This window comes from Cynocephalus volans, chromosome 3 (genome assembly GCF_027409185.1).
Source record: "Cynocephalus volans isolate mCynVol1 chromosome 3, mCynVol1.pri, whole genome shotgun sequence".
Classification (NCBI taxonomy): Eukaryota; Metazoa; Chordata; class Mammalia; order Dermoptera; family Cynocephalidae; genus Cynocephalus; species Cynocephalus volans.
The window spans coordinates 22,727,117-22,739,175 of record NC_084462.1 but is presented as its reverse complement, the minus strand read 5'-3'; the positions used below and the strand labels follow the sequence as shown (position 1 = coordinate 22,739,175).

General features: G+C 38.1%; 1 protein-coding gene and 1 pseudogene across 2 annotated transcripts in view; one reads left to right on the top strand and one right to left on the bottom strand.

Moving 5' to 3' along the window:
- SMURF1 (SMAD specific E3 ubiquitin protein ligase 1) overlaps positions 1–12,059 on the top strand; it is a 104,939-nt gene that overhangs the window by 50,804 nt on the left and 42,076 nt on the right. The window lies entirely within an intron of this gene.
- On the bottom strand, positions 10,957–12,008 carry LOC134371677 (inorganic pyrophosphatase 2, mitochondrial-like; annotated as a pseudogene).

Genomic DNA, 12,059 nt, shown 5'->3' with positions numbered 1-12,059 from the left:
GAGTTGGAGAAATTAGGGAACAGGTAGAGTCCAGAGTGATCCAAGTAACCAGTCTTGTGATGCAAAGACACAGAAAAATCATAACTTAGACTGGGCTAGGAGCCAAGGGGCTAGAAAGAGAATAGAGGCTTTAGCTGGGGACTGGCTGGAAAGAGGACCTGGGCAAGGAACATTTTGTATTTGAGGGAAGGTAATGAATTTGAGGATCCTTGGTATCAGATACTTTTGTCAGTCATCTCCCTAGCTGTCCAAAACTGGGCTTTGTAAAGAATAGTACTTATAATTGCCTTCCTATGTGTGTTTTGGCCTTTATAAGTCCTCACATCTGTAAGAAAGTTAGCACTTTGTGAAAGCTCTTTGTTTCTCAAATACTCCAAATGACTGGCAATAGAGTGTTCTTTTCATCAAAGTCTTATTCCAGAGATGGTTCCTTGCTTTGGGTGGTTCTGGAGAAGGGCTTCTTGTACTCACACTGTTAGTGTTTGCAGGTGAAGCGAATTGGGAACCACTCCATTTCTCATGTAGCCCTAGGCCTGGCCCTTTGGTAAATAAAGTTCTCTTCAAGGCACTTCCCCTTGCCTCTCTCAACAGTTGCGTGGAGATTTTTCTGAGCCAAGGCTGAGCATACTGTTGTGAATGCCCAAACTCTCAGAGAGACTTGTGAAAGCTTTCTATTATTTCCTACTTGTTATTCTGTAAATATTTTTCAGTTGACTACAACATAGCAATTTGAGAGTAATACTTTATGGTGTTCTTGTGGAATGATTATTTCTTGCATCTGGTTCAAATTTGGTAGGTATGCATTACGTGAATTTCACCAAATTGTGTGTGTGCTTCAAATCCATGTAAATAAATGAATAAGTAGTCAAATGCCAGTGTAGTATTTAGGGAATATGTTTTTCTTACTTTCATGGATCCCTAAAAGTTTGTCCACCAAGGTTATGTATATACAGTCACTACTACTGTACATTTGGAGCAGGGGCTGGCAAACTTCTGAAAGGCCCATATAGTAAATGTTGTATACTTTGTGGGCCATACCATCTCTGCACCAACTACTCAACACTGCCGCTGTAGCTGGAGATACTAAGTAAACTGATGAGCGTGGCTGTGTTTAGAAAGAACTTTACTTACAAAAACAAGCAGTAGTTTGCCAACCCCTGATCTGGATCATGGCTGTTACTTTAAGACCTGCATAACTTCTTTGCGGTATTAAACCCTTACAGAATTCTGTGTGTGCAGCATTTTAAAGTTTGCACTATAACCTTGTGGGTAGGGCAGTGGAAGTAATGTTGTATAGAAAGTTATCTCCTATGAATTTTCCTTTAAGGAAAATATTCTTGATGGATTTTGGACGTGACCGGCGGCTATTTTGTGCTTATTGTGTGCACAATGGTGCTGGTCACGTCCAAAATCCATCACGTCTTGGCTCACTTTCTTTCAATTCTAATACCAAAGTGTAAAGTTTGTTGAACATTTCTTTTATTGTGGTAGGAAAGGAAAATTGAAATTAAATACAGGAACTCCAACAGCTTGCTCACATCATTTGTTGGAGTTCCTGTGCTGGGAGGGGGAGGAATAGACAAGGGAGTCCTGACAGCAAGATGCCACCTTCTCTGACCCTGCTATCCCTGTAAGCTGTAGGGAAAGGAAAGGGCAGGTTTACAGCTCTTAACCCATAATCATCTTGTCTGACTCTATGCTTGTTTGATCATGATCAATTTGTAGAGGATCCATTTCTGAAGAGCTTTGTTTTAATGCCCCCTTCTACAAAAGCCTTAGATTTCACCCACTACCTCATGCCACCTGCTTTAGGCCACAGAAGACAACGCTAGTCACAATATTTGTGTGCAGATTCTGCTGGAGAAAAATAGTGCATGTGAGAAGCATTAGAAATTATCCACCTGTTTCTCACTATCCCTTTCCAAGCTGTTTCTTACTAATTCATGTCCGTGAAAGTGTGTTTTTCTGTAGTTATCAGTCTTCATGAATTCATGGCTTTTTTTTTTTTTTCCAGGAAGTAAGTTATGTTCTTTTAAATGCTATCATATGAAGGCTACATGTGCTTTAAGCATTTGTGATATTGTTATCAGTATGAAGAATGAGCCCCTTCTACCGCACACTCACTATCTAATTGGAGGTTTAAGTTAAGTGAGCAGGAAATAGTAGTATGATAAAAGATTTATGTAGATGGGTTTGCAGAAAAGTTAACCTAAGCTCCTATTACAGGTGAGTAATAGCCTGAAAACTTAGACTTTGGACTGCCAGTGCAAACCTCGAGTTAAGTAGATCAATGCTAGTTTACTTTCCAACATTATTTTGAGGAATAGTGTAGCATTTTGAAAGACTTTTGAGGACAAAACAACTAATCCATTGTATTTTAAAGATTCAGTTTGTATCTGTGTCTAAATCCACCCTATGTCATGCAAGTGATTGACACACAGATCCTGGGCTGTGCCATGCTCCCCCACCTGTCTGTTTGATTTCTGACAATACCTCCTCCCCATATATCCAAAACCTACCTGCCCTTTGAAACCCACCTACCTGTCTCACCTCCACAAAAACAAAAGACCAATACCAAAATGGAAAAAACTTCCTAATCATTCCCACAATAATATTCTATTTCTCTGAATTCTTATAATCTACCTGTACAGCTCATTTTGAAATCTGATTCCTTATTTCAGTGTTTATTGTCTTAGATTTACCCCCATCATGGATCCTACCTTGAATGAGTTTAAAGTCTTTGTGGAGAGTTATATAAGTAACTAATAAAAAAAGTAAGTTACTTTACAGGGCAATAAAGGACAGATGACAGATGATCAAAGAAGGGAGACTTGAACTAGGTCTGCAAGCAGGGATCTGGGTGGGTGGAAAGAAGGTGGAGGGTCAGGGGAGGGCCCTGAGCTAAGGAGGACATAAAATGTGTGAGGGAGACCTGGAAGGGGGGAGTTCAGTAGTCTGGCTGGAGGGCAAGGGCTTTAGAGGGATGATGGGCCATTAGACATGAAAGCAAGTGAGATAGGGTTATGAAAGTTTTAAGGGCTGAATTCTAGGAGTTTATCCTCTTTTTAAAAAAATACTCATTTTTATTTAGGAATTTATATTTTATTTTATAAGTGGTGTTAAGCTCAGAGATTTATGTGTAGGGGAGTTATATAATGAGTGTTTTATTCGTTTATCCAACAAATAATTATTTCATGATTAAAATGAATTAGAGAAAAGAGATGCCAGAGCCTATTGTAATAATCCAGACGTGAGATAAGAGTTGCCTGGAGCTGAGCAATAGCAGTGGGACTAGAGAGAATAGACTTAGGAAATATTACAAAAGATGAATTGATATGACTTGATGAGTAATTGAATGTGCTTAGCAAAGTGATCTGCTTTATACTGTTGTTTGGTTTTCTTGTTGAAGCATTTTTGTCTGTCTAGCTAAACTGTAAACTCTGAGTCAGACACTACATTTTATATTCCTTCTATAACAGGTGCCCATTGTCTTTTTATTCCTGTTTAAAAAATTTATTAAACACCGGTTTTTCCACACAGCATGGCGTTTTAAACACTGACTTATAACTCCCTAATAAGATGAAGCTAAGACTGAAGGGTTCGTCTTATAAGAAGCAGATACTAGGCCGACCCGTGGCTCACTCGGTAGAGTGCGGTGCTGATAACACCAAGGCCACGGGTTCGGATCCTTATATAGGGATGGCCGGTTAGCTCACTGGCTGAGCATGGTGCTGACAACACCAAGCCAAGGGTTGAGATCCCCTTACCGGTCATCTTTTAAAAAGAAAAAAAAGAAACAGATACTGCTTATATTAGTCCTCACATCATGATTGCATTTAATTTTTTGTTGAGATATAATGATCATACTGTAGACTTCCCTCTTTAAAATGTACAATTCAGTATTTTTAGTATATTCACAGAGTTGTACACCATCACTGTCTAATTTCAGAATATTTTCATCACTCCAGAAAGAAACCCCACATACTTTAGCAGTCACTCCATATTCTCCTAATTCTCATCTTCTGGCAACCTCTAATCTTCTCTCTATAGAGATAGGTTTGCCTATTCTGGACAGTATGAAATCATGCAATATGTGGTCCTTTGTATCTGACTTCTTTCACTTAGCACAGTATGTTCAAGGTGCATCCAAGTTGTAGTATATATCAGCACTTCATTCTTTCTTATGGCTGAATAATATTCCATTGCATGGATTTACATTTGGCTTATCCATTCATCAGATGATGGACATTTGGGTTGTTTCTACATTTTTGTTATTATGAGTGATGCTCCTGTGAACAGTCATGTACAGGATTTTGTGTGGCCATACATTTTCAGTTCTCTTGGATATTCTACATAGAGGCAAAATTGCTAGGGCATATGGTAACTATATGCTCAACATTTTGAGGAACTGCTGAACTGTTTTGTAAAGTGGCTGCACCATTTTACATTCCCATCATCAATGTATGAGTGTTCCACTTTCTCCATCCTTGCCTTTACATTTGTCCATCTTTTTTATTTTAGCCATCCTGAGTATGAAGTTGTATTTCATCATAGTTTCGATTTGCCTCTTCCTGATGGCTGATGATGCTGAACATCATCATCATTGTTGGCCTTGTATATGTCTTCTTTGGAGAAATATCTGTTCAGATTCTTTGCCTATCTATCTATCTATCTATCTATCTATCTATCTATCTATCTATCTATCTATTTTTTTCTTGTCTATTCCTAAGAATTCTAAGTGAAAGAAGTCAATCTGAAAAGACTACATACTGTATGACTCCAACTATATGACATTCTGGAAAAGGCAAAACTATAGAAACAGTAAAAAGATCAGTGGTTACCATGGGTTTCTGGGGTATAGGGGAATGACTAGGCATAGCACAAAGGACAGTTAGGGAAGTGAAGCTATTCTGTATGACACTATAAGAGTAGCTACATGCCATTATACATTTGTCAAAACCCATAGAATGAGCAACACCAGGAGTGAATTCTAATGTAAACTATAGAATTTACATGCTAATGATGCGTCAATGTAGGTTCATGGATTGTAACAAATGTACCACTCTGGAGAGGCATGTTGATGGTAGGGGAGGCTGTAGGTGTGTGGGGCAGGGAGTATATGGGAACTCTCTGCAATGTTTGCTTAATTTTGTTGGCAACCTAAAAGTGCTCTAAAAATGGAATCTACTTAAAAAAATAATTCAAGGTAGTATAGATTTATGTGTCAAACGCAGGAAGTGTTTTATCACTTTATAGAAAGGAGAAATCATTGTTGGCCCTAGAGATCAGAGAAGAAATAGGATTTGAGCTGTAACCCAAAGAATGAGCAGGATTTAAGTCACTGGACCGTGGTTCAGTGTGTACAGCTTTGGACAAGTAACCTCTCAGACCCTTAGTTTCTTCATTGGATTTGTGGAGGGAGTACAGGAGATATAATGTAGGTGAAGTGCTTAGCACAGCGTCTAGATTAAAATAACAAGAAAAGCTCTTCAACAAATATTGATTGATTGCCTACTTTGTGCTGTATACTGTTGTTGAGCCCCTGTCCTAGCTCTAGAAATAGGGGTTAGATGTCACAGAAAGGGGACAACATGTAACACAAAGAAAGGTCCAGAGGTAAAAATTGCTGTGTTGTGGTCTGTGAACTGTTAAGTAAACCATATTTGGATGATAAGGTTGATAGAGTAAATCAAGAGAAATTGGGTTTTTGTATTTTGAACTCCAAAGAAAGCAGTTTGTAGGCAGTGGAGACCCTTGAAAAATCAAGAAGGATTTTGATAATATTTTAAAAATAATTTGGATTTGATTCGATATTGAAAGTAGGGATTTTATTTGAAAGACTATTTCACCAACTTTGAAATCATTGCCCAAGACTTTAGTTGGTTTGTTTAATGGGCAGGTTATTTATTTTTCAATCCAAAATGTACTTGATCAGCCTTCCATTTAATCATTTACAAAAGTAAACAGCAGAGGTGGGTTTTTTTTCTTTCCTTAGTTTAATATTATGACAGTCATATCAAACTTTGTTTCAGACTAATTTAACAGGAATTAATGTTTCCAGGTAAATCACCAGTGTTTTAACAGTGTCTTTTTGACACTGACCTGAGAAAGTAGAGCCTCATCCCTACTGAGGTAAATGAAACAGAGTACAAAGTGCTAAGAGTTTGTTTCGTGTACTCAGTGGGGTTTTCTCTCCCTCTCTTTTTGGGTAACATTTTTTTTTTTTTTTTTTTAAAGATGACGGGTAAGGGGATCTTAACCCTTGACTTGGTGTTGTCAGCACCACACTCTGCCAGTGAGCTAACCGGCCATCGCTATATAGGGATCCGAACCCATGGCCTTGGTGTTATCAGCACCACACTCTCCCAAGTGAGCCACAGGCCGGCCCCTTGGGTAATATTTTTAATGAGATATAATTCACGTACCATAAAGTTTCACTCTTTAACAATGTACCATTCAGTGGTTTTTAGTATGTTTAGAGTTGCGCACTCATCATCACAGTCGATTATAGAACATTTTCATCACCCCCAAAAGAAACTGTATCCCTTAGCTGTCACCCCCAAGTTCCCTCATCCCCCATCCTGCTCCCCACTGTCCTGTGCATTCAGTAATCTACTGAATATGAAAAAATTTTTAAATCCATTTAAAATAGCATAAAAAAATATTGAGGAATAAATTTAACAAAAGGAGTGTAAGACTTGTATACCGAAAACCATAAAACTTTGTTGAAAGAAATTAAAGAAGACCTAAGTAAATGGAAAGATAGCCTGTGCTCATGGATTGAAAGACTTATTGTTAAGCTAAGATAGCAGTACTCCCCAAACTGATCTACAGATGCAGCACAGTTCCTATCAAAATCCCAGGAGGTTTTGTTTTGTTATGTTTTTACAGAATTTTACAAGCTGATCTTAAAATTCATATGGAAATGCAAAGGATCCAGAACAGCCAAAACAGTCTTGAAAAAAACAGAAACAAAGTTGGAGACTTGTGTTTTCCAGTTTCAAAACTTACTACAAAGCTGAAGTCATCAAGACAGAGCGGTGTTGGGATAACTGGAAATCCACATGCAAAAGAATGAAACTAGACTTCTACCTCAAACTATATCCAAAATTAACTCTAAATTGATCATAGGCCTATATTATATAAGAGTTAAGACTGTAAAACTCTTAGGAGAAAGCATAGGTATAAATCTTTACGTCCTTGGATGAGGCATAGAATCTTAGATACAACAACAAAAGTACAAGCAACAAAAGAAAAAATTGATAAATTTTATCAAAATTAAAAACATTTGTACTTCAAAGGACACTTCAAAAAAGTGAAAAGACAACCCACAGAATGGGAGAAAATCACGTATCTGATAAGGGACTTGTATCCAAAATATGTAAAGATCTTATAACTCCACGATGAAAAAATGAACAACTCAAATTAAAACATAGACAAAGGATCTGAAATAGACATTTCTCTGAACAAGGTATACCAATGGCCAATAAGCACATGAAAAGATGCTCGACATCAGAGTCATCAGAGACATGCAGATCAAAACCGTGAAGTACCACTTAAAATAAAAAAGACAAATAATAATAAGTAGTGGCCAGGATGTGGAGAAATTGGAACCTTTATGTATTGCCAATGGGAATGTAAAATTGTGCAACCACTTTGGAAAACAATTTGACAGTTCCTCAAAATATTGAACATAGTGTTACCGTGTGACCTAGCAATTCTACCTCTAGGCAGAATACCCAAGAGAATTAAACATATTTCTACAAAAACCTTGTTACATGAATGTTCATTAGCAGCATCACTCACAGTAGCCAAAATGTAGTAACAGCTGAAATGCCCTTCATCTGATGAATGGATAGACAAAACGTGGTTTTTTCTATAAAAATATAATGGAATATTATTTGGCAACAAAAGGAATAAATGCTACAATGTGAATGAACCTTGAAAACGTTATGCTAAATGAAAGAAGCCATTCATAAATAGTCACATATTGTATGATTCCATTTGCATGAAATGTCCAGAATAGGCAATTGCACTGAGACAAAGTTAAGTAGTGGTTGCCAGGGGCTGAGGGAGGGGGTCGTGGAGAGTGGCTGCTAGTGTGCATGGGGCTTTTGGGGGGGATTATGAAAATGTTGTAAAATTAGATGGCTGTGATAGTTGTACAACTCCGTGAGTATACCGAAAATCATTGAATTGTACACTTTAAAAATAGGAATTTTATGGTTTGTAAGTTATATTTTAATAAACTGCTATATTTTAAAATATATATTTAATGAGATACTACTGCTTTACAATTTTTTTTTTCATTCTATAGTTAGTGGCAGGACCTAGCAGAGTTCCCTTTTTATTTTTCAAGTCACATTTGTTTGCTTTTTTAAAAAGTATGTTTTTCTAGGGCATTCTGTCTTCCTTATGTTGCATGTTAATTTGTCACCACAATTATACCTTCTTGCAAACACACTATGTGGTGCAGAGTAAAGCTTGGGCTCCTGAGCCAGACAGACCAAGGTTTTCCTCTTACAAGTTGTGTGGTCTTGGGCAAATAATTTAATTTCACCTAACCTTGGTTTCCTTATCTGTTATATTAGACAAGATAGAGTCTGTAAAGTGCTATTAATAGTTCTTGGTACATAGTAAGCTCTCAATAAATATTAGCAATTATTATTGTTAGTTTTATAGTTGATAATTATTAAATCTCCCTCTGGGTGTATCTGTCCATACCAGGGACATTGCTTCCTACAAAACCAAACCTATGAACTTGTTGAAAAATAAATCTATCATGTTTTTTTTTTTCCTAGTTTAAGAAGAAGATAAATGGGGAAAATGCATCAGTAAATAGTTTGGATAATCTCATATCTTTTAAGAGGGTCATTTAAAGAGCTCTTCCAATCTAAGATTTCACAAATACTGTGAGATTCTTCTCCAGATGTTAATTTTAAAATGAATTTCTTCCCTCTTTCTCTCCTCTTTAACCTTCTTCTTCTCTCTCCTCTGTCCATTCTTTTTTTCTTCCCTCTTTCTCTCCTCCTTAAACTTCTTCCCTCTCCTCTGTCCATTCTTTTTCTTTTTTCTTCTCTTGGACCAACAAGATTTATTTTAAAATTAAAAAGCGATGTATAAATGCATTCTCCTTGTGGAAAGACAAAGCATTGCGAGAAGACAAAAATGTTAGGCTAAAGTCCCCCTGTCCACCAATTCCAAACCTGGTGTTCTGCCTGCACCATCCCTTTCTACCCCCACTGTCCTCCCTGCATTAGTCTCAGCTAACCATTCTTTAATTTTTGCACATGTTCGTTGTGAATCATTGGGGCTGATGTTTTTTTACATGTAGTCATTCAGATATCAAGGCTGATAGGGATTCTGCTTTCCCACCATCTCCAGCGGTGGCCTCAGACTTCGCAGAGGCATGGAGATCTCTTACCTGCTGTTCTGTACTATGGCTCAGAAGTGATACACACGTCTTCTACTAGAAGCACTATAGTCACATGGTCCCAGCTAACTGCAAGGGAGCTAGGACGTATAATCTATCATTTGCCTGGAAGGAGAGGAGAACTAGATATTGGGAGCACTAGGGGTATCTACCACAGCTCACAATTTTACTTTTTTGTCGTAGTTCCCTGGTTTTGATGTCCGTCTCCTCAACTCAGTTGGGGTGGCTTCTTTTCTTTCTTTCTTTCTTTCTTTATTTTATGAGCTGGGAAGTTTTTATAAAGTGGGAATTATCTGTACCTTGAAATTTTGATAGAATTTTCCTGTAACACTATCTGAGTTTGATGCCTTGTTTCTATGGGTAGATTTTCAATTAGTGTTTCAGTCTCTATGGTTATTGGTCAGGGTTTTACTACTTGGGCCGTTTTGGGCAATTTATATGTTCCTAGAAGATTTTTCATTCTAGCCGTTAGCTTAAAGTTGTGCATGTGTGGTACACTCTTCTGATTTGTAAAATTTTTCATGTGGTTTTATTTCCTTCTTTTGTCTTCATGTGGGTTATTTGTGCCTTCTTTCTTTTGAGCTTACTTACAAAGGTTTGCTCTTTTCTTTAAAAAAAAATCTTTTAAAAGATTAACTGCAGACAGTTGCCACACAGGTGGTAAACCACAGCTACCGCCACAGACACTTCTGCCACAAGCATAGCTTGCCACCACAGCATCAGCCACTACCACTGTGCAGGAGGCCCAAGGCCACTTAACTGCACTGACAAAGGAGAGTCACCAGTGGAGCCCAGGGATACAGGTGAGCAAGTGCAGACCTGTGACCCAGTAGCCCAGCCCTCAAGGAGAATTATGCTGTTGCATGCTGTAGCACACCTGGTGGGAATTACATGTGCAGCCCACACGACTGCCTTGATCTGGGGAGAGACACACATGGAACCAGAACTTCAGAAACCAGGATACCCAAATAGAATAATGAAGAAAATTCCAAATCACCACCAACCCATCCCCCAACCAGGGGAAGCAAGGACCCAGATGGAGTCTTTGCCCGTAGGAAAGAGGAAAGAGAAATCCCACCTAGGGTCACCCATTCAAATTTAGGAGCTTTAAATATATTACTGTATCCCACTGCACACATCAGGATCATGAAAGAAAAAATTTCAAAAAATAAAAAGAACTGGCTTTTGGTTTCATTGACAACTCTTCTATTTTCTTTTTCATTAATATGCTATTATCTTTATTAATTCCTTCTTTCTGCTTTATTTGGATTTATTTTATTTATTTATCCTTCTTGAGTAGGAAGCTTAAGGTCATCTATTTTCAGTCTTTCTGGGTGTTTTTTTTTCCCAAAAATGTCAGTGTTTATTTATATATTGCATATCTCAAAAAGCCTGAAAAAAATAAAGTTTCAACAGGAAGCCAGCAAATGCTCATAGACCTGCCTGCCTGTATCACTTAGGGGAAAGTGAGTCTGGAGTCCTTAGACGTTGGAATCTTAATGGCAGAACTTCAAATGTTCTGATCACTTGCCAAGGAAGTGCCACACTTGGTCTTCTTTGTTATTTTCTTTATTCAATGAAGATGACACTGATTCAACTAATGATCTTGCTTCCTCTTGAGTGTAATGGAATGAGCTATCACATACCTGCACGTTTGTGCAATTTATAGCCCCTCCATCACACTTCTTTATAAGCAATGCTTTCTAACATTCATGAGTAGATTTAATAACTTCAAGAGCAAAAGCCTTGTTCTTGAATTCTCTGTTAAAAGCAAACTGGTTTTCTGGTTTTCTTCTGGCACTTTATAAAATCTAAACCAATTGAGAGTAGCTTCCAAGTAACCTGGTTTAAACATCTTAACTCACCAGTAACATGAAATTTTGAGGCTTCAGGATCATTCACATGGATAGCAATTAATTTCCAATCTATTTCACCCTGATCAATAAGAGCCAAACTTCCAAGTATCTTCACATGAATAACCTCTCCACAAGAAAGAAACTTTGAGCCTATTTCACAAACATCAGTAGGATAATTATCTCCACAGCAGTTTGTGCTCCTAATTTTTCCATGGGATCTTCCCAAATCTGAGGGAGGGCATCAAAATTCCATATATAACCCTTGTGAGGGAAGATATTTGCCACATAGCATACCTTGCCATCCTTTACATCTTGTTTAACGGGATTCAGTGGCTCCTTGGTGGCAGTCTCCATTTTAGCATTTGTCCACCAAGGTACTTCTATTACCACATTAAACAAATTCTCATATTCATCATTTCATGCTTTCTTTGTGGGAATGCCATTTTCCTCTTTAGAGTCTACCTTCAGAGGAATATCATGAAAGAGGGAAATGTAGTGACCAGCTACATTCTTGAAGAAGAGGTGGTCGTCCTGCGAGTGCAACTTGCTGCGCTCCTTGGTGCGGTACAGGGCCATGGCAAGGCACGGCCGGTCCCTGCACTCGTTCCCTGCGGCAGGGGGTTGGCGGCTAGGGCCTCCCCGGGCCCCCAGCCCGGGCCCCCAGCCTGTGTGCAGTAGCGGCCTCTTTCTGGGTTTTTAAGGAACGAATTTAAGTCCATGCATTTTCATATAGAGTATTTTTTGTTTTCATATGATTCTAAATAGTTTCT